The sequence below is a fragment of the Mesoplodon mirus genome (genome assembly GCF_964341445.2).
Source record: "Mesoplodon mirus genome assembly, chromosome: 13".
Lineage (NCBI taxonomy): Eukaryota > Metazoa > Chordata > Mammalia > Artiodactyla > Ziphiidae > Mesoplodon > Mesoplodon mirus.
The window spans coordinates 32063818-32085436 of NC_138989.1; positions in this window are offsets into that span (position 1 = coordinate 32063818).

Here is a 21619-nt window from a genome sequence, read left to right on the forward strand (position 1 = left end):
GAGCTGGAGGGGAGAGGGCTCAGTGAGGAGAGCCTGTTACTAATGCAAACTAGAGGGGATGGTGGTCCAGAGAAGTGGCTTCAGGACAGAAGGATCACACAGCCTCCAGGCTGCCTGGGACTCTCGTGCCCTCAGCCTGCTGTTCTGGTGTGATTATTAAGACCTCTCTCTTTACAAGTGTACCAGTTTGCACAATAAATGATAGAATCACTCTAGCTCAAGCGGAGTAACTGGAAAGGTAGGACAGAGAAAAAGAATCAGGTTTTGGAGGAAAATGAGTCTGGTTGTGGACATATAAGTTTGAGGTAGTGTTTGGGCTTCTAAGTAGGAATAGATAACAATAATAACAGTAATCATAACAATAGCCAACAGTCCCTGAGCACTTCCCCTGTGGCAAGCTATTACCCATTTATTCTTCACAATAACACCTTGAGGCAGACACTATTATTTTCCTCATTTTATGGAAGATGAAACTGGGCAGAGAGTCATATGAGTAGTAAATAGTTGAAAATTCAGGCCTTGACCTCAGGAGGGAATTCAGAAGGGAGACAAGAATCCAGAAATTACCCACCAAGAAGAGGTAGCAGAGGCTGAGAGGTCCAGGCAGGTTGCCAAATAGACAGCGAAGCAGAGGATGAGAGTTCAAGAACAAATAAGGACATAGCAGGAGGAAGGGGAGGGCGGAAAGCCCCGAGAGGAACACTGGGTTAGGAAGAAACCAAATGACATCATCGCGAAAACCAGGCAAGAGACAGGAGGATGACTGGCTCTTGAGCGCAGGACGCTCTGGAGAAATGGAGCTAGAGGGGGACAGTCACCAATGCTGGATGGGTGGCTTCTGACCCAACTGCATGCCTGTGAATTGCTCCATCGTCAGAAAGGTTTCCTTTGTACCAGCTCATCAACCCAAGCACAAATGGTGGCCCATTTTTTTGATAAGGACAGATGTCAAGTTCCTGGCCGTGTTCTGCATGGTGTGGGGACTGCGTCCCAGGCTCCTGCTCTGGGGGTAGCAGCCCATCTGAAGGCCGCTGGTGGCTCTGGAGGTGGACCGGCTGACACAGGAGTGAGAAAGGCTGTGTGTGTGTGCCAGGGGTCACGTCTGCCTGGAGCGTCCACTGAACTGGGTTTTTTAAAAGAAAAGTGATCAAGCAACTGCCTCAGAATGGGAATAGATAAGAACTATAAGGCTTATCTCGCCTTTGACTATTGAAGGCAACTCACTGACCTCCAAGGGTAGGATTTTGCTAATCTGTAAGCCTAACTTGGCCTGAATCTCACCCAGATTCAGTGTAGGCTGTGCATGCCAGGTGGGGATGAAATGAAATCTCAGTGTTGTTGTCATATCGTGTGCCTATTACTATTTTTTATTTTTTTATTTTCATTGAAGTTTAGTTGAATTACAATGTTGTGTTAGTTCCTGGTGTACAGCGAAGTGATTCAGTTATACCTATACATATTATACATATATATGTATATACATATATATTCTTTTTCAGATTATTTTCCATTATAGGTTAATATAAGATACTGAGCAGAGCTCCCTGTGCTATAAAGTAGGTCCTTGTTGTTTACCTATTTTATATATAATTGTGTGTATCTGCTAATCCCCAAATCCTAATTTATCCCTCCCCTCAGACTATTAGTATTTGGAATCTTTGTCTTGTGTACGTTTGAAAGTAGGATGCAATTAACCTGACTTCTTCCTGCTTCTCTTGGTGGTACAGAAAATCAGTGACTGTGCTGAAACTATAGGCCCTTCCAAATCTGGAGTAGGCTAGGATTTATTTTCTCTCTCAGTTTCAATTTCTATTCTTCCCCATCTGCATGACCTTCCTCCTTGAGGAAGTCAGTCCTTTAATGATGAAACTATCTTTTGATTCAGGAGAGAAATGGAGAGCTTCTCAACCTCAGTGCTATCAACATTCAGTACTGTATCGGTCTTTGTTGTGGAGTCTGACCCTTGCGTTATAGGATGTCCAGCCACCTCCCTGCCCTCATCCCACTAGATACCGGCAACTACCAACCCCTCTCCCCAAGCTGTGACAATCAAAAGTGCCTCCAGACATTACCAAAGTCCCCAGGAGCGCAATCTTCCACATTTGAAAACCACAGTGATTAGCTCGTTCAGACTAAGGTGTTAGTGACTTAAATATGTATTTCTTTGATGAATATTTCCATGTTGTAAGTGGAACCAAGGAAGAGCGATGCAGACAGGCAGAAATGTCAATTTCTCTTTTCTTCTGTGACCCAGTTAATCTCTCATTCATGCTTCCTGATGGCAGAAATACAATCCACCTAATGGATAGACTTGGTCCTCTTCGGGATTGGATGCAGTCAGTTCAATTCAGGATTCCTCGCTCAGTCCTGGGACATTTACACAGTGCTGTGATGCCCATCAGGAGGGAGCAGCAGTGGTCGTTGGGACTTGGTCCTCCTTGTGCTGGTACCCGCGGCATCATGCGAGCATCCTCTTTGCTTCTCCTGTGGACTCCTCCCTGATGCGTCCGCTGGGTTTTACCATCACTTCAAAAGGGCTTTCGCCACTCTGCATTTGCCTTGTCCTGACCACAGACTCCTCTGGGACATAGGAAACTTGAGAACTTGCTCCCTGTCTTCTCTGAGATGGAGACAGACTCTCCTGGCCCGGACGCACCCTGCTCTGTTCCTGTCCACTGCTGGCGACGCATGCTGGTGCGATTTCCCTCTGTCACTGGGTCCTTGTGCCCAGCTGGGCTCTCCCCCTTTCCACCACCCCCAATACAGGTACAGGGGGAGGCAGCCAGTGTCCACCTATCTTGCTTTTCCTCTCCCCCAGCTTAGAGGAGGGAGAGGGAAAGAGAAGCCTCTTGAACTTAAAAGTCAAGAATTTAATGCCTTTGTTTGGTTCTGCAAAGGCAACTTCCCCCTTAGACAGTGATGAATCGCTGCTAGTTGCCTGAGCTGGAAGAAAGCCCTCGGGGCCTCGTGGAGAAATTGACTGGAAAGAGAACACATGGCTTAATGCCCTTCCCAGCCCCCACTTGGCACCCCTCCCCTCCTCTGTCTGCGGGTACCGCGGCTCTGGATGTACAGACCAGGCAGCATTTTCCAGGCACGTCCTCCATAATCCGAGAGACATTGCACTGGGTTACTTACTTTACCTAATTCCATCAGGCTCTTTGATGGGTGAGTATGGGCCGCAGGAGGTGCAGAACCTAAGAGAATCCATTTCTCATCATCACTCATCAAGATTACAGTAAAGTGTCTACATAAAGTGTCCCTGCAGACCTAAGGATTCTCATGGGAAATTTGGGAGGGTGACGACATGAATGCAAATATTACTAAATGTGTGCATTCAACCTATAGAGAGTAATAGTCCCCTCTATACTGGGGACACATAAGACCCAGTGAAAAATAGCTGTGTCTTCCCGCATCTATAGTTAACAAGAAACAGCATCAAGCGTCTATCCTGCAGTGGAGAATAGCTCATGTGGTCTTACAGTTACCAAGATTACTATCTCACACCCTCTCTTTCTCTAAGCCTCCATCCCCTCCTGCACTAACACTACCCCGTGATGCACTTGCTTCCACTCTCGCTGAGAAAGTAGAAACAGAGAGAGTGGACACACACTGCATCCTCTGCGCCTGCGCCCGCATCGCCTGCCTCTCTCCTGTCACTGCGGTCAGGACCAGCTCCCCTCTTTTCACTGGATCCCACCCCCTCTCCTTCCTAGAATTCCTTCACTCTCCCCGTTCTTTCCTCTCTGGTCAAAGCCTGCCTTTCTACTCTTGTGTCCTCCTCAAAAGAGGGAATATACTATCTTTCTGCTTCAATATCAAAGGAAAAGAAAGAAATAAAAACTCTCTCTGGACCTTGCTTCCCCTCCTCTACCACTTGATTCCTCTCCATCCCGTTACGGCCAACTCCTCAGCAGAGCTGTCCATCCTCACCTTTCACCCACTCACTCCCGTCCACATTCGTCCACGCCATCACAGAAACTGCCCGGATCCAAGGCACTGTGAACTCCAGGTGTGAACTCAGTAGTCAGTACGGCTCACTGCTCGAGGTTGTCAACCACTTTTCCTTCTTTATACACTTTCTTCACTTGGAACCCAGAACCCCACAGCTTCTCTTGTTCTCCCATTCCTGCTCAGTCTCCTTCGCTATTTCCTCTTCTCATCTCCCTGGATGTTGCAGCATCTTTGGAGGCTTTCTTTCTTCTATCTACACTCACACCCTGGGAGACTTCAGCCAATGCATGACTTTAAGTCCACGTATATTCTGATGACACCCCAAATTTATATCTCCAGCCTGGATGCCTCTCTTGGATGTCAGACTTGTATGTACATTTACCTGCTTGAAGTTTCTGCCTGGATACCTGCAGCAGTGGTATCTAACAGCTGTCACGTCCATAGCCGAGCTCCTGACCTCCCATCCCTCCCCTCCCCCGCCTCGATCCTGTCCCCCCACCCCACTGCCCTCCTCACTTCATCAACAGCACTGCTATCCTTCTGGTTACAGTCTGTGACTGTAAACCCTGGGCCCTCCCAGCCCTGCAGCCCCACCACGCACGCCGGGTGCACCCTCCATCCTACAACCAGCCTCCAGCCTACCCGGAGAGCAGGTGTTTCCAGGTTCTAAGTGTACCCTCTGTGCTGGAATAGCCTTCAGGGATGTTGGGATCCAGCGCTCTGGTTCCCCAGGTGAGACAATGGCCCAGAGATGTGCCATGACTTACCTGGTGTCGCAGGCCCCGGAGCAGGAACTGGAACCCATGTGAGACCCACCAAGGAAATGAGGGTCACAGAGGACTTGGTTTAACCCACTACAGTCTGGTCAGACATTTGGCTTTTAGAGAATTGATGATGTCACAGTCACATGGACGGTCTGCTGCAGACATTGCTGCGGAGACATGCACTGGGGTGTCCATTTTCGTGGAGACGAGTCAGGACACATACTGGTGCTGTAGAGCCACCTTCCTCAAGGTCAAGGCCAGGCTGCTGGTCTCAGGTGCCCAGAGGCTCTGCTTGACCTGCTTTCCTAAGGGCAAGGGCTTAGCGTGGACCATGTGTCTTTTCCTCCATGCCAGCACTGTGCTTGCCTCCTTACCCACCTTCATGATCCCATTCACAGCCCAGGAGACCGTACAGTCTGCTTATTATTATTATTTCAACCCTCGAGCTTAGAAAGGCTAAGTAACTCGATTAAATTCAGAAAGACGATGAGTGAGACATGACATACCTTATAAAACAGGTGTGCAACACGCCTGCCATTCTAACCTCTTAGGAAAAGCAGGAGACAGGGCTTAACCTCCCTGAAACCAGGGCCCTCGGAGCGGTGGGGGTGAGACAGGAAAGGAAGGAAGGAGGTCTTATCTGATGATCCTTTTTTATACTTCTTTTCCTGTCTTCTAGAAAGAATTTAGAAGTGTCATTATTTGTTTTAAAGTACTCTAGGGAAACAAAAAGTGTGTGTGTGTGTGTGTGTGTGTGTGTGTGTGTGTGTGTGTGTGTGTGGAGGGAAACAGATGAAACAAGATGGACACAATGTTGATAATTTTGAACTTAGGTACTGGGTTTGGGGTTTATTATATTATTCACTTTAGTTTGTGTATGGATGAAATTTTCCATAATAAAAAGAAAAAAAGGGAAAATGATTCAGCTGAAAGAATGCTCATCCAATAATTGTTTATGATCGCAAAATATAGGAAATATTCTAAATATCTAACAATAACGGGTACATTAAATAAATGATGTTACATCTGACCTGTGCATCTAGAATAATATAGATGTAATTCGTTGATGTGGAAAATATCCACCATGTGCTAAATAAAAATAAAAAATAATTTTCAAGAAAAGGTGTATATTAAAATTTCATTTTAATTGTACATTTATAGTTTAATGCTTGTGTTTCTCTATGCATTGAAAAAGTCTGGAAATATTCTTTGAAGACTTAACTTTACATATTTAGGTAACATATGAACTTTCAAACAAAGTATGTATCACCATTGCAATTAATTAAAAAAATTTTTAAAGCAGATCATAAAACAGCATGTATAGGATGATTATATTTTCATTTAAGAAAGAAAAAGGAAGGAAAAAGGAAAGACCCGAGCCTGGATGTAGGATGCAGGCTAGGTCTCAAAATTCCAGGACCAAAGCCAATCAGCTGGAAGGAAAGTTTGGGAGAAAAATCTGGGACCAGATACCTTGCTGGTTGCACAGAACATGAGCAACCCTCCACCCCAAAACTGGGAAGGGGGCTCTAGTGCCCAGTGCAAGGCAGGGCTCAGCCAAAGCTTGTTAAATTTAAAAAGCTCTTCTCTGCTCTGCTCTGTGCATTCCCTGAACAGAGGGGGAGGATCGAGTTCATTATTTCTTAGACTGGAAAGTTCTGATGGAAGGAAGCCTCCTTGGAAGAGAGAAAGGCAGCAAGGAACAGAACAGCAGGGGAAGGTGCTGCTGAGAGCGGTCCAGGCATCTTGTCTAGTGACAGCTCTGCCGAGGGATGAGGGACAAGGGGACGGGCGCTGCAGATGTACTTTTACTCCAAGGGAGGCTGGGGTGGGGGGAGGTAAACAAGTGCATTAGAATGTGGTGGGTACTCGGCGGGGGCTGTAAGTGCAGACATAATCGGAGCCACAGATTCATGTGGTCCGGCTAAATGAAAAATCTGTAATTCAGACCATGAAGTCAGCAGCTGGGTTTGTTGCTTTAGCAAACATAAATCTAAGGTCAGAAATCTTACCCTCGATGTGATGCGGGGCAAGGTTCTCATCTGTATCCTTTAGCCATCAGCTACCAAGATAAGCGGGTATGTCAATGTGATACCAATGGGGCTCCGTGGATGCCGTTACTCAAGTGTCTCCAATCAATTAGGGGTTTTAACTTAGTCATCCCAACATAAATATCCTTTAATACGCAGTTAAGGCCACTGTTCATCATCATGATGGCTTTATCATGGTATGTGGGGTTTTAATGCTGCTCAAATTTTAACCGAGAGGAAGACAAGACATTTGGGACTGAGGAGGAGATGTCCTGGCCCCTTGACCCACACAGGTGCCAGGGAATAAAGATCACGCCTGCCTTCTAGATGCTCCGTACCCAAGTGCTCCTTGAGCTCGGGGAGGGGAGGCATTCCAGGGGACAAATCTCTCAGCAGCCTATTTTGAGAGAGAAACGCTATGAGGCCTGAGACTTTGTCTGCTACACTGAATAAATAAATTGAAGCCCATCCCCTTCTGACAAGGTTTCCAAAGTTAAGTAACATCAGTAAATGTCTAAATGCTAAAGAAACGTAGATTGGACTAAACATTACAACCTCTGATTTAGGATGGAACTGCATCCAAGGCAAAGAGAAAAAAACAATTCTATAATGATTTCCACCCTCTTCCTACTGTCACAATCCTTTCCCTTCTTCCCCGCTTAAAAATCTGCAGCTGGCGGGCTTCCCTGGTGGCGCACTGGTTGAGAGTCCGCCTGCCGATGCAGGGGACACGGGTTCGTGCCCCGGTCCGGGAAGATCCCACATGCCGCGGAGCGGCTGGGCCCGTGAGCCATGGCCGCTGAGTTTGCGTGTCTAGAGCCTGTGCTCCACAATGGGAGAGGCTGTAAGAGTGAGAGGCCCGCGTACCGAAAAAAAAAAAAAAAAATGGTGGGGGTGGGGGGAGGTGTTCTGTTCTAATTGCCCTGCAGCGCAGAACCTTGCCACGTGAACTAACGCAGGCAATAAATAGGATCTGAAGAATAAAATGCTTTTAAGTACCTTGAATTACAGCAGCAGGTCACAAAAACTTCTCTAAAAGATTCCCGCAATATTTATTTAAACAGAGGTAGGTTGACAGCAATTTCCGAGGGCTCTCAGAATCCTGGACACCCACGCAAGAACCTGCAGTTAATGTATATAAACAAATACTGCCCGTCCATCCATCCCTTAACCCACCCACCTGCTTATCTACGAAATTCATTTTTACCCATCTTAGGAAGAAGAAATTGCCCTGAGACCGGGAAGAACTGTTGGCAAATCACAATTGGAATCATTCAGGCATTTGTTTTATTTTTTATTTTTTAAAAACTGGGGACTTCCCTGGTGGCACAGTGGTTAAGAATCCGCCTGCCAATGTAGGGGGCATGGGTTCGAGCCCTGGTCCGGGAAGATCCCACGTGCCGCGGAGCAACTAAGCCTGTGCGCCACAACTACTGAGCCTGCGCCCTAGAGCCCGCAAGCCACAACTACTGAGCCCATGTGCCACAACTACTGAGCCTGTGCTCTAGAGCCCGTGAACCACAACTACTGAGCCCACAGGCCGCAACTTCTGAAGCCTGCCCGCCTAGAGCCTGTGCTCCACCACAAGAGAAGCCACCGCAGTGAGAAGCCCACGCACCGCAACGAAGAGTAGCCCCCACTCGCCGCAACTAGAGAAAGCCTGCACGCAGCAACAAAAACCTAACGCAGCCAAAAATAAATAAATAAGTAGATAAATTTATTTTTAAAAAATTGTATTGAAGTATAGTTGATTTACAAAGTTGTGTTGATTTCTGCTGTATAGCAAAGTGACTCAGTTATACGTATATATATATATATATTCTTTTTCATAATATTTTCCATTATGGTTTATCACAGGGTATTGAATATAGTTCTCTGTACTATACAGTAGGACCTTGTTGTTTATACATCCTATGTATAATAGTTTGCATCTGTTAATACCAAACTCCCAATCCTTCCCTTCCCCAACCCCCCATCCAGGCATTTAGGTATTTGTTAATACTTATTCAGAAGTTATACACAATTCAGATGCTATGTATGATTATCCAGATATGATGTTTCTCAAACATTTGTATTGTACCCCCTCCATAACAAGCTTTAACCCTCCTCAATATATACACCTATGTTCTATATATCTACCTGTGTCATTGTGCTATACGTTATGTACATTATAAAATATACATAAAATATACATTTGTAAATGCTCACTTCAAATGTAAGGTTCTGATATTTTCTTCCCTCACTCGGTCATCACGTCCTACATCTTGGGTGTACACATTTCCCTAAAGGCACTGGGTTAGAAGCTACCTTGTGTGGCCTGCTGGCATGAGTGGCAAATCCCATATTCCATACTTGAATAGATATAAGAAATAAGCAGTGGCAGCTCTATTTTCTCATGGAGTCTCTGTGGGGAAGGGTTGCTTCCCTCGTCCTTTCAAATGAGCAGACAGTATTCTCGTAAAATGTATAGGCACGGTCAACTTCTTGTCTTCCTAAGTTTAGTTGAACAGGTGCCGGGGGCACCCCAATCGACAGGGCACTCTCCCGGCACCATGGGCTACGAGGCTTATCGGGTGGCAGACATACAAGTGGGTCACTAGGGCAGCGTGCAGAGTGCTGTGTGCTGGGGGCACAGAGGAAGGGGCTGTAGACCTGCCACCACTCTCCTCCCCCAAGATCGCTGGCAAGATCCAAGGTCAAATCCAGATGTGCCGTTAATGTGCCTCCGTGAACCGTTGCTTCTTTGTAAACCTCAGTGAAATCACACATTAGACTTCAACACCAGAACTCCTTGAGAGAAAAACAAACATACACCCAGAAGGGCATAGCCACTCAGCTGTCTTGCTACAAATCTGCTATCCACTCACTTACTTTGTCATCATGATCAGTGCTGCGACCAACAGTCCACCTCTTCCCGCAGTGGATGGATGGCGGCAGCTCTGTACCAATGCATCCATCCCCAAAAATGAGAAACAGAGACCACCGGTGACTCGTGATAAGGCAGAGCAGCGTGGGAGAGCTCTGTTATCTCCTGGGAGATAAGGGAAATGTCATTCCTTTTATTTCACCTCCCCCAGCACAGAGCCTGGCACAAAATGGAATTTCTACAAACATTGAATGAGGCAGAGAGTCTCCGGGATGCAAATGAGCTTTAAGGACAGAAGTGAAAAATTAGGTTGGGGACATCAAGAGACGCTGATAGAGCTTGGAATGCTATACTGCTGAGTGAAGCCCTCCCTCAGCAATGAGGACCTGAAACGATGAAAAGTTTTTGAAGGGAAGGGGGAAACCATGAAAATCTCTTGGGAGAAGGATAAGAATGGTGATAGTCTCTCACCTGCCTCTATTGGGTGTTTACCAGACCCCGGCACTGCCTGATTGCTTCATCCTGGTCAGCTCAATTGATCTCAGCTGCAGCCTTGCTAAGTGGGTACTTTCATTCCCACTGCTTTACAGATGGGGAAACTGACGCACAGAGGATGAATAAGGGGACAGTAACGTAGGGCAGAACACTGAACACCGGCTCCCAGGCCCTGCCCGTCATATCACCTCCTATTTGCGTGGGAGGGAGTCAGGATGGAGAAAACAGAAGCAAATATGAGGAGACGCTGAGCTTCTAAGACTCTACGATGGTGGGGAATAGAGAATTCTGGAAAGGAGTGATGAGCATAGAACAAAAGAGACAAACAAGTTCCCTTTCTGCCCAAGTGCAGCTTTGCCATCTGCTTAAGCAGCCTTTGTGCAGATTTTCCTGGAGTCTCTGCACATCACCCGGAAGTCAGGACTGCATAAACACACAGCAGCAGCGTAAACATTCAGCATGCAGGCCAAGTAAACCTGCAAATCCTCAGTCGCGCTTCCCTAGAAGGTTTCAACCACACGACAGCAGGCTGCCTTTCTCCTGGAAGTTGTTTTGAATACAAAACGATCTGATTGTATCTAAATATGTTTTATCCAATTTGACCTCAGCGATGTTCTGCAAACATGAGCTGGTGTTAAAAGACACAGCAAACAGTCTATTTAGAGAGCAAGCAAATCATTCCTTCACTCAAGAGATTTTCTTCTCCTTCAGATTTTCTGGAGTGAATCAACATGGATTTTTAGAGCTGCTGATGGATTGATTGGGAAACCACTGTGTATGCCGGTTCAGACAAGCAGAGACTTTTTTTTTTTTTTTGAGAAAAATGAAAACAACCTAAATCTATTTGTTTTCCTTTCATGGGCTCTTAGGTCTGAAAACCCAGCTTCTTTTCGTTACATGTCTTCCCTTCGTGTTCCCAGGATCTGATACGCAGGTGATCACTGCAGACGGCTGAGCCCAGCCTCCCATCCTGGGGGGAAAGTGCTCAGTGGGCACAGAAATGACCAAGACTGGGGCCACCTCTCAACCCATGGAGAGGCCCCCATGCGCTCTGCTTAGAGACAGGCTTTGCAGGAACTTTGAAAGAACAGCTCACATCCGGCCTCCCTCCTATAAACCATGTCTTCTGAGATCCTGGGTCCTGGCAGGTTCTGTTTCCCATAATCTTTCCCCCTCATCCCGCCAATGTGCTTCTGCTCTTCTAATTCACCTGTTTTTATGTCTTAGCATCTTTTCCTGGTCCAAACTGAGGGCATTTTGGTCTATTTTGGTCCACGCTCTTGTATGCTTCATGTCACCATCCAGCATTCTTTGGTTTGACGGTTGGCTTTTTCTAGAAGGATGTCGTGGGCCAGCTGTCTACCAAGAATAATCCTGACTATGTGACTTTGTTATTAAACTAGACATTGTGTTACCCTGCATCGTTAAGTTTACCTAATTTAGGAAATTAGGTTATCATCCTTTCACTCAGTAGTTCTACTTTCTTTGGAGAAGTCGGAAGGCTTTCTCCTCTCTGTGGCATGTGTTAAACTCACTCTTTTCCTCACACCTGACAGGGAAACATCACCTCATCCAGGTCCCTGCCTTCTCCTCCTCTCCAGGCTGCTCTGGTTCTGTGCCATTTGGCGAGTGAGTGTTGAGGACCCTCTTTTTAAAATACCAGTTGGATTCTATCATTCCCCTGCTTAACCCCCGGGGTAGCTCCCATACAAGTTCCTATGTGAGTCCTTCTCTAAACTCACCTCCTCCGCCTGCCCCATTGCTCACTGGGCTTCTTTTGGTTCCTTGAATTTGTGCAGTGCTCTCCTGAGAGTGAGATCCCAGGAGCCTCCAACATCCGCCCGCCAGGGGATTATACTAGACCATTCTATTGGCTCTATTCGCCTTGTCAGGGAGTGGCTCAGAACAGACAAACCTACACCTACTTGGGCTAATGAGGAGGGAGGGAGATTCAGCAGGGGAGCATCGGACGTCCTCACTCCTAAGGGAGACAAGGGGGAGGTGGGTGTGGATATCCCAGCCATTTTTCCAGTCTTGCAGAAAAGCAGGCTTGGGATGAAACAATATGGGTTTCCAGTTTGGTTCGGGAGCACAAGTGCGTTAGCCTCACAGAGAAAGTGGTCATGAAGCAGCAGAATGAACAGGACCATTGCTGGATGGCTTATGTTTCTGGATGGCTTACGACTTGAGGGCCTCGTGCTTGCCTCTTCGGCTGCTTGATCTGATTTTATCCTCATAGAATCAAGCAAGGTGGGTACCATATTCTAGATGCGGATGCCAGGCTTAGTCAGATGCTACCTAACTCGGCCAAGGCCAGGCCTGCACCGGTCCTGGACCCACCCTCTGAGCCATTTCTCTGTCACTCAAGTGTCACTTTGGGGCCCAGGGGGCCTCAGTGTCCATGGGGCAGAGCAGAAGCTCCCTCTGGAGGGAAGGAGTGACCAGGAGTCCGCCCTCTATCCCACACCCCGGGCTCAGCATCTCGGGAGGTGGCTGCTGCTGCCAGCGTCCCAGCCTCCCGGTGGCAGGTCCCCGGGGAGCCATGCAGCGAGCTCACTTTGAGAATGACAGCAGGGTAGTTGAGATAAGAAATAATGCAATTCTCCAGGCAGAGCTGCAGTCTTCCAGCCCATATAAATGATTCCTTTAGTAATTTTGCCAAGGATTATGTGTTATGTGTGCTTAGGGAACCAACCCAGCCTGAGAATCTGTCAATATATCTAAAGAAGAGTGTGTGTAATCAGTCAAGCACTCCAAAAAAAATGTAGTCAATGATTTTAACAGCAAGTGGTTTTGACTGTGAAAGCATTTAACTATAGTTTTTCAGGGTTTTTTTTTTTTTCTTTATCCCCAAGAATCACCCAGAGCAATTTCTTAAAAATTAAAATGTAATGTTTCTGGGATAACAAATCATCCAGTATTCTGGTTCGGAGCATTATCACTCTCCAGTTAATGGGTCTGAAGAGAGATTTCAGAAGTTTCTCCAGACTGCCGTAGAGAGCCTGCAGCCAGAAGGAAACACAGGGAAGTGCTGTCAGGACAAAATCTTGTGGGTTACAAGCCAGCTTCTTCATTATGCCCTGAAACACCAGGGCGAAGACGAACAATGGGAGGGCTTGTAGCGAAGGGGGCCTCCAGTTCAAGGGGGGCACGGGGTGGGGGGGGTGAGGGGGTCTTGGGGGAGATGCGGTGAGTGGAGCTGTGTCGAGGCTGGGCATTGCATTCATGCAGTCCCCTAAGCTCTGCCCCGGCTGCGCACCCAGCTCTGGCTTGGTTAATATAATGTCTGCCTTTGTACGGAGCCATTCATCATTTTGTGGAGAACCAAAAGCAGAGATCTGTCCTGGAAGTGACTTTTCTTTGGAAAAGATGATATAATGATTTATTACCAGGTTACTGTATTTTGGACACTGGCTCAAATTTGCAGTCCTCCAGGAAACATTACTGACAGAGACTTAACTGGTTTCTAAAAAATATCCACGAGCACCTTTGCTACAGGAATGATCTTTGAAGAAGGAGAGATGAGAAGGGTGACCACACGCTAAGGACAGAGCCACGTGCTGCGCTTGGGAGTGAGATGAAGTTGTCCCCAAACCACCACGTTATGAAAGGAGGGGCAGGATGGATTTGACCTTGACTGAACCGTCTCAGGCGTCCCTGAGAAAGTCACCCACTGTGAGCCCTGCAAGGAGAGGTTGTGGCCCCCCTGGCTTCCCCGTGACCTCTGTCTCTTCTCCATCCTTCCTGGCCTTGTCACGCCTGTCACAGGTGACTTGAAACAAACGCCAGGTCCAAGTTCCTATCCTGCCCACCTGAAATTCTCCTCTGGCCTCTTATCAGTTTCTATTGATTAAAGAGTCCAAGGGCCCTGGTCGGTTACAGGAGAGGTTGTCTTCAAGTAATGGCCTCCCTGCCCCTGTAGGAAGTAGGGATAGAGAGTGAAGGGATGAGAGTGGCTGTGTTGGCTGCCAGGGCCAGGAGGAGACTGGAGTGGGGAGCGCACTGTAATGTGCTGGGGAAGGAACCTTCAGAGGGGTGATGATGGTGCCCTAAGGATGCTTACTGTGTGCCTACCATGTTCCATGGGTCCCTCATTTAATTCTCATAAGAACCCTATGACTTAGGTACCATATGACCATTTAAGACATGAGAAAATTGAGGCTGAGAAAGGTTAAGTTACCCTGTTCATCACTCAGCCAATAGGGGTGCAGCTGGGAGATACAGGCGAGGGCTACTCCGGGAGGGAAGCCTACAGCAGACGGGTCCCTCTCCTGACCCCAGGAGCGCGGGTGCAGATGAAGGTCTCACTTAAAACAAAGACGGCACCAGGCATATTTCTGGGTCTAGCAGGTTAGATTTTGTATTTGTCTGGCACTTTCCAGGTGCAAGGCTGGCAGGGGAAGAGAGGAAAGAGGGATGGAGGGGGCGTGGCCCTGAATCCACGTTTTGTTTCCCTGTGATTAAAGACCAAAAACAATATCCTGTGAGAAGTCTGCTTTGAAAACTCAGAGTGCTGCCCACCCAGAAAGACTGAGCTTTGAAATACAAAACAAGTTGAATGAAATGTTTTAGAGCCAAAAGGGAGAAAATTAACCCGCTTATATAATACAATATATACCAAGGCACCTGCAGCATAAAAAGGAAGGGGAAAAAAAAAAAAACACAGAAAGAATTGACCCTAAATTTCCTAGGATACCAATAGATGTGAACTTTTTGAAAAAAAAAATTATTTGAAGGGGGATTCTATTTCACCTTAAAAGAGAAATAGAGGGAGAGGGAGATGGAGAGGGAAGGGGAAACTGTAATCATAAATGTGTTAAAAGCTGTTCTTGGGATGAGGAGAGTCTGGGGTCCATTTTTCTTGTGTCCTTGTGTGGATCTCCCCATAGCTTATGTGGTAGGCCCGGGGGGTAGGGGCGTCATGGTGCTCAAGTGATTTCTTTATAATCTTTCCCAAAGCACATATGTGTTCATGATATCAAACTAAAAGCATGTAATCCATTCTATAATGATATTTGTATCAAAGGCACCACAATTTGGGAACTACGAACATGGATGGGATATGTAATTCGATGATTAAATGATACAGATTTTACAGTGGAGAATGTATTTTCAGATTTTAATTAGAACCAAAATGAGCTGTGTGAATTCTTGTTAACTAACATGTATTATCTGGTACATTATATTAATAAAACTCTTTTTTCGTGTCACGTCCGAAGGAGTCAGGGAGCCAAAGTGGGCGATCCGAGAGAATGGGGTTTCTCCAGTGAGTCCCCTGTCCGTGGGCCCTGAGGACAGGCCTGTGCATGATGCACACACAGCTCCAGAACCCTCACCAACAGGCAGGTCATCCTGTTGGCCGAGATGCCCACAGAATGCTGGGGATCAGGCATCTGATGGGAGCTGGACAGATGACTTTAATTCCCTCATGGCTCTGTGATGGTTGGAAACTATTGTTCCTGAAGAGGTTATTCTGTGACTTTCCCCCACAGGCAACTCCCTGCTCCACGAGGTGGGGAGAGACAGGACTTGCTGTTCTGCCTAAGAAGAGGATCCCTTCTAGGTGCTGAAAATGTGCCATCAGCAGAATTGCTATTTACTTAGATAGTCTCCAGCCCAGCCACAGGCATTTCTTGGCTTACTATTCATACAGTTTTTAAGCTCTTAGAATAAGTCCCCCTGTGCCAAGACAAATCAGCACCTCTGCTAATTGAGCAAGAAGACTTAACCAGTAAGTTTACCCCACACATTAGCACTAACCAGTATCAGACCCTCCTCAGCTCTTGCCTATAAGGAAGGGAGAGGCATCCTTGGCCGTGCCTTCCTTGGCCTCATCCACCTTACCCTTGGACCTTGAGCAAGACACAAGTCTTCACTTCAGGGAAAAAAAGAAGAGAAAAGGGAAATACTACCTTTTCATTGTTGACTAGCTAGCCCAACGCCGCTTATACATATGTCCTCTTATCTAACTCTCATGAAATCCTGACAGGTAAGGGTTGCCATCTCTACTTTACAGATGAAGAAACTGTAACCCAGAGAGGTTAAGCAAAAGGCCCATGATCACATAGCTCTAATTCAGAGGTGATGTAGAGAATGGACCTCCCTTTCATGTAGACCTTCAGCAGGGTGGTGTGGCTCTGCCATCGTCACCTTTCCCCCTTTCTCCCAAGGAAGGTAGCTCCCCAAGCCCCAAAGAGGGGATCACTCACACTGATCACGGACCTCCAGAAGCTGGAAAGCTGGCAGGCCTGTACCATGGATCCTCCCGGCCCCCCGCCTCCTTCTCCGCCTTTGCCCACTGCATCTGCAGGTAAATAAATGATTGAGAAAACAAACATGTCTCCTGAAGTTTGTGTGATTTCCATCTCTGCAGACTGAGAGCGTGTGCATTGTTCCTCACTGCTGAAGACAGTTTTCACATAAATAAAGGTTCCGGTGTGACTCCTTTCACCAACGTTAAAATTCCATTTAAAAGTAAGTTGACTTCCTGAAATATATGTACTGGCAGCAGTGGCTACCACAGCTGGTATTACATTTCACATGGAACAGAGTGCTGTTTGCCTTGACAGATTCCATATTTTTTCATACATAGATCAATAGAGTGATGTTTGAAGAGCTTGAGTCCATCTCTCATCCTCCCCCTACCCCAACCCTGTGCTCTGAAACTCATAAAGAAGGAACTTTCTAACAGGTGTCATTTAGTGGGAGACTATTATTTACAGCGTTTGACTATAACACCGTCAACTGTAAACTCAAACAGGAAATGCTGGGAGGGAGAGCGAGGAATCTGGGTGGGTCTGAAAAACAGCATTCTAATGAATTTTTAAAAAAGAATTTGTGTGTGTGACACTTGTATGTGCATGTGTGTATGGGGGGTGTGTTTGTGTGTATGTGTGTGCACACGTGTATGCTTACGTATGGGGTGTGTGTGTGCTTGCGTGTGCCTGTGTGTTTAAGACTAAGTCTATGTAGTTTTCCCATGACCCTCTGACCCGACCGTGGTGGCCATGGACGTGGCAAGGAGCCCCCAGCCGAGGCAGGAACCATCAGGCTGAGGGGGCTGAGAGAAGCAGGGAATGAAAAGTGGTGGGCAATGGGGGAGTGGGAGTGGATGTGAGAGTGTGTGTGATGGGAACTGGGGCCTCAGGGGGAGGTTCAGAGGGGATGGGAGTCTGGCCTTGGCTTGCCAAGCATCTCCCTTTGGGATCAGCATTTGGCTTTGAGAAGGAAGAAAGCCACCTGGTCCCAAGGCCCCACCCATCACTCAACCCTCTGCTGGTCAGCTAATCACATTCTGGCTGGAGATCTGGTTCATTTTCTAGTGGGTGGAGCTTGGGACTGTACAGGACCTCATGCAGAATAACAGGAGTCTCCCTGGCTCCATTTTTTTTTAATGTATCAAGAAGTCAAAACTTTGGCTAGAACCTTTTTTTTTTTGGTCTTTGAGACTAACGACCCATCGTTTGTTGTTACCATAGAACGACATGCCTTGTAGCGTTATTTTCTAGAACTGGTTGATGGCTCTAAGACAAAGAGTGAGTGAATCAAGAACTTTCTGGGGCCTTTTACTATTTAACATTGCAGGAAAAGTCAGAGATGCTGAGTCATGATAGAGGCCGATGAGGAGGGGATGGAAGGGAGAGAGTGGGCATTTCAAGCTGGGAGTTGACCCCGTTGTCTGTGTTCGGATGGCCCAAAGGACAAAGCCAAGTCCAGAGTGCTGCCGTAATTCTGATATTGAAGGATGTCTCCATTATTCCCCTCCCCAACTTGCTTTTGAAAAAATATATTTTTTCTTTTATTTTAATCTGAAACATTCTGTTTGCTAACGTATATAAAAATTCTCTGAATATTTTACCTCTTTCCCTGGGCTTTGTAGTGCCTAGATTTTCACATCATTTATTCTTTTCAATAAATGATATTCATTGGAAAGGGAATCCTATGTGATTTTGTTTTCATTCCTTTGCCATCCAATGTTTTCTACTTTGAAGATCAGAAACGAGGGTAACTCCTGAGACTATCCAGGGGAGAGATGTCTCCCTGCCTGACTCCAAGGTCAAGGAAGAAATGAGCAAGTCCAGCGGATCAGGCCCCATTTTCGGGCGGGTCGAACTTGGAGATGAGCATAAACTCTTACAAGGAAATGAGGACTCTCTGTTCTAGTTCTTATCTGTCAGGGATATAAATATATGGCTTCTCTTTGTGTAACGGTATAATCTGAAGTTTAGGTTTGGACAGAGAGAAATGTGACTCCTAGGGCATCAGTCCTGGACAACTGAGTCTTTGCCAAGATCCAGCCCAGCCTATTGGAGTTCTACACTGGGATGTGGGTCAAAACCAAAGGCAGTGCCAACTTCCTTAGCCCTTAATATACTAATCATCGGCCTTAAACCCCAGAGACTTAGGAGAGAGCTGTGATGATGGGTTGGTTTTTAGCAGTCCTGGTTCCCTGAGCAAGTGCTCTCAGAATGCCATTCCCCGTATAACAACTCTACCCATCGGTCCCAGGATATTGATAGTTGGGGCATAAAGAGAATTCAATCCACCAAGATGCATGGCTAAGAACTAAATGAGAAGAACCTGGTTTAGATTCACTGGCTGGAAGATCACAGAGAGGAGCAATGCGGTGAAGGCAGAGGAAACTAAATCAGTGTACTGTTCCCTAACGGAGGCTGGAGGGAGGGCGTTAGCACTTGGCTGGCTCCAGGGAGGTCTCCGATGAATTTTTGTTTCAGCTTTTTTTTTAAAAAACATCTTTATTGGAGTATAATTGCTTTACAATGGTGTGGTAGTTTCTGCTTTATAACAAAGTGAATCAGTTATACACATACATATGTTCCCATATCCCCTCCCTCCCACCCTCCCTATCCCACCCCTCTAGGTGGTCACAAAGCACCGAGCTGATCTCCCTGTGCTACGCGGCTGCTTCCCACTAGCTACCTATTTTATGTTTGGTAGTGTATATATGCCCATGCCTCTCTCTCGCTTTGTCACAGCTTATCCTTCACCCTCCCCGTATGCTCAAGTCCATTCTCTAGTAGGTCTGTGTCTTTATTCCCATCTTGCCCGTAGGTTCTTCAGGACCTTTTTACATCAGAGAACTCTGCTCTTCCCCAGTAGCGGAGCACAGAACACCACCACCGCTGTCTTGACTGTATCCATTCCTCAAGATCCAGTTCAAGTCCAAAGTCTTCCCTATGGAAGTGATCCTTCCAGAATTATTTGGAACACAATATGATGGCTTCTTCTGTTTAAGGTTTTCTTTTCTAGTCTCTGTGATTCCTCTTCTCGACTAAGTCATAAAGACGACGTCTTGAGGCTTGTTGCCATGGTTTACATCTCTCTGCGCCCCCACGGAGCCAAGCAGAGTGCCTTGTGCACGGCCTCTGCTCATATACTATTAATGGGTTTTTGAATGGATGGTCTAAAAGACCAGGAATGGGAAACCCTGCCTGTATTTTTGGTAAAAAGGAAAACGAATTCCTCAAATCTTCATCTTCGGATCTCTGATGCTTCTACCTCCTTATTCCAGACTGCACTTGAATGAGTTAGAAAATAACCTAGTTTGGGAAAGAAGGTTCATACTCTATTCCATCAGTTCGAAATGCACTTTTTTTTCCATTTTTAACACTGATGACTCTTATAATTGGCAGTATTTTTTCCCTTTCTTAGTGTTATGTAATAATAGTGCTTCCTATAATGGATGATGACAGAATACAGTGTGTTGGTCTCTATCATTCGTCACCTGCCTGTCTAGTAACTCATCTATAACTCCATGCAGTGGCCTTCACTTGACAAATGAATATGGAAGGTGTCCGTAACATATCAAAATGCGACCGTCCCCACCATGTTCCTTCCCCCTGTTGCTACTGCCATGTATGTTCATAGGTGAAATAGAAGGAATAGTAAGAAAAGTGCATCCAAAGGAAGACACCTAGACACAGCTGGACCCAGGCACAGCTGGACCCAGGCACAGCTGGACTCAGGCACAGCTGGCTTGCTTATCTACTTCCATTTCCTCCTCTTTTTATCTCTCTCTGTTTATGCAGCCTGAAATTTCACCAATCTGTGATTTACTGGGACGTTGGGGTTAGAAATAATCACCTACTTTAACGACACAAATACCTGAGTTAGTGACTCATCGACCTCAGTGTGTCTTAGTGTATCTAGCAACTTCTTACTAGTCAACTGAGATCAGCAACACCAAGGTGGGTGTAGGGGAGGGCGTGGGAGAGGGGAACGGTTGGCATGATGAACTGGGGGAATTGAGCGGGTTATTCTGCACTAGGCTTCCAAACATGAGCTCTGCTATGGACCACTTTGGCCTCAGTGGAAGCCTGGGTATGCTGACAGCCGGGATTTAGGGAGGAAAGGTGAAGTTGGAGCTTTCCAAGCTGGCATCGTACAAAGAACAGAGAGAAAACACTTCTTGCTCTTGCTTCTTTCTGTAGCACATGTGTGGTGAATGGGGGTGATGTACCTGGCTGTCCAGCATCCAGACTCCCTTCCTCTTTTTTCCTTTATTCAGGTATTGATTGGTCCTTCCCCCATCAGTCCAGGAGTTTCAAGGAGGTCTTACATCACCCCCACCTCCTGATTGGCTGAAGTCAATGAACACACCCTGTCCCAGAGAAAGTGTTTACAAATGGACACATGACCCAGTTCGGGGTCTTGAGATGTGTGTTTCTGAGAAAGAATCTTCTCTCTGCTTCTGAGGAAGCTGGGAGACGAAACGCTTGCTTGTGGTTTGGACAGAGTGATGTAAGGCTATGGTGTCCATTCTCTTTTATGGTTGTATAGATTCTTATAGGTTGACCTATAAACCGAACTGACGTATATCATTTTTATAATAGAAAATATTCATCTTGGGGAAAACAGTTGACTTCAAACAAACTTTTGGAAACCAAGCTGTTCATCGATCCAAGAGTAATAGTGATGATTTCTGAATAATGAGAGTCGTTGATATGTATCAAAGAAGTGAAGATCTTTTCTACAATTTTTCAAAAATCTGCGAGTGACATTGTGTCCTGAAGTGATATATGAGATTAGAAGGGAATATGACATCCTGATATAAAAAAATGCAAGAAATGGAAGTAATTTATGAAGTGCCAGAAGCTAACTTCATGTTAACTCCTACTGGGTGGGCAGTAAATTATTTTGGACACCGTGGTGAGACGCATCAGTAACTTTTTAGGAAAGTACCAAGTTCAAGGTCCAATGGTCTAAGGTGGGAAGCTCTGGGGAAGGGGAGTCTGCCCAGCATATTGGAGAATAGGTCTATTTCAGCTCAATCTGGTCTGAGGACGGGGCCCCAGGGCATATGAAGGTTGAGATCAATTTGGACCCAGTATGGTCCTGAAGGGTCTGCTTGATGGGTCATCTTCCCGCCCACATAATAAATAAACAAAATAATGATTAACAGCCCATGACTTCAGAGGACTTTCCAATTTGTAAGACGCTTTTACATTCATATTTCAGGTGCACTCAGGGAGGTAGACATCTTGTTCTAG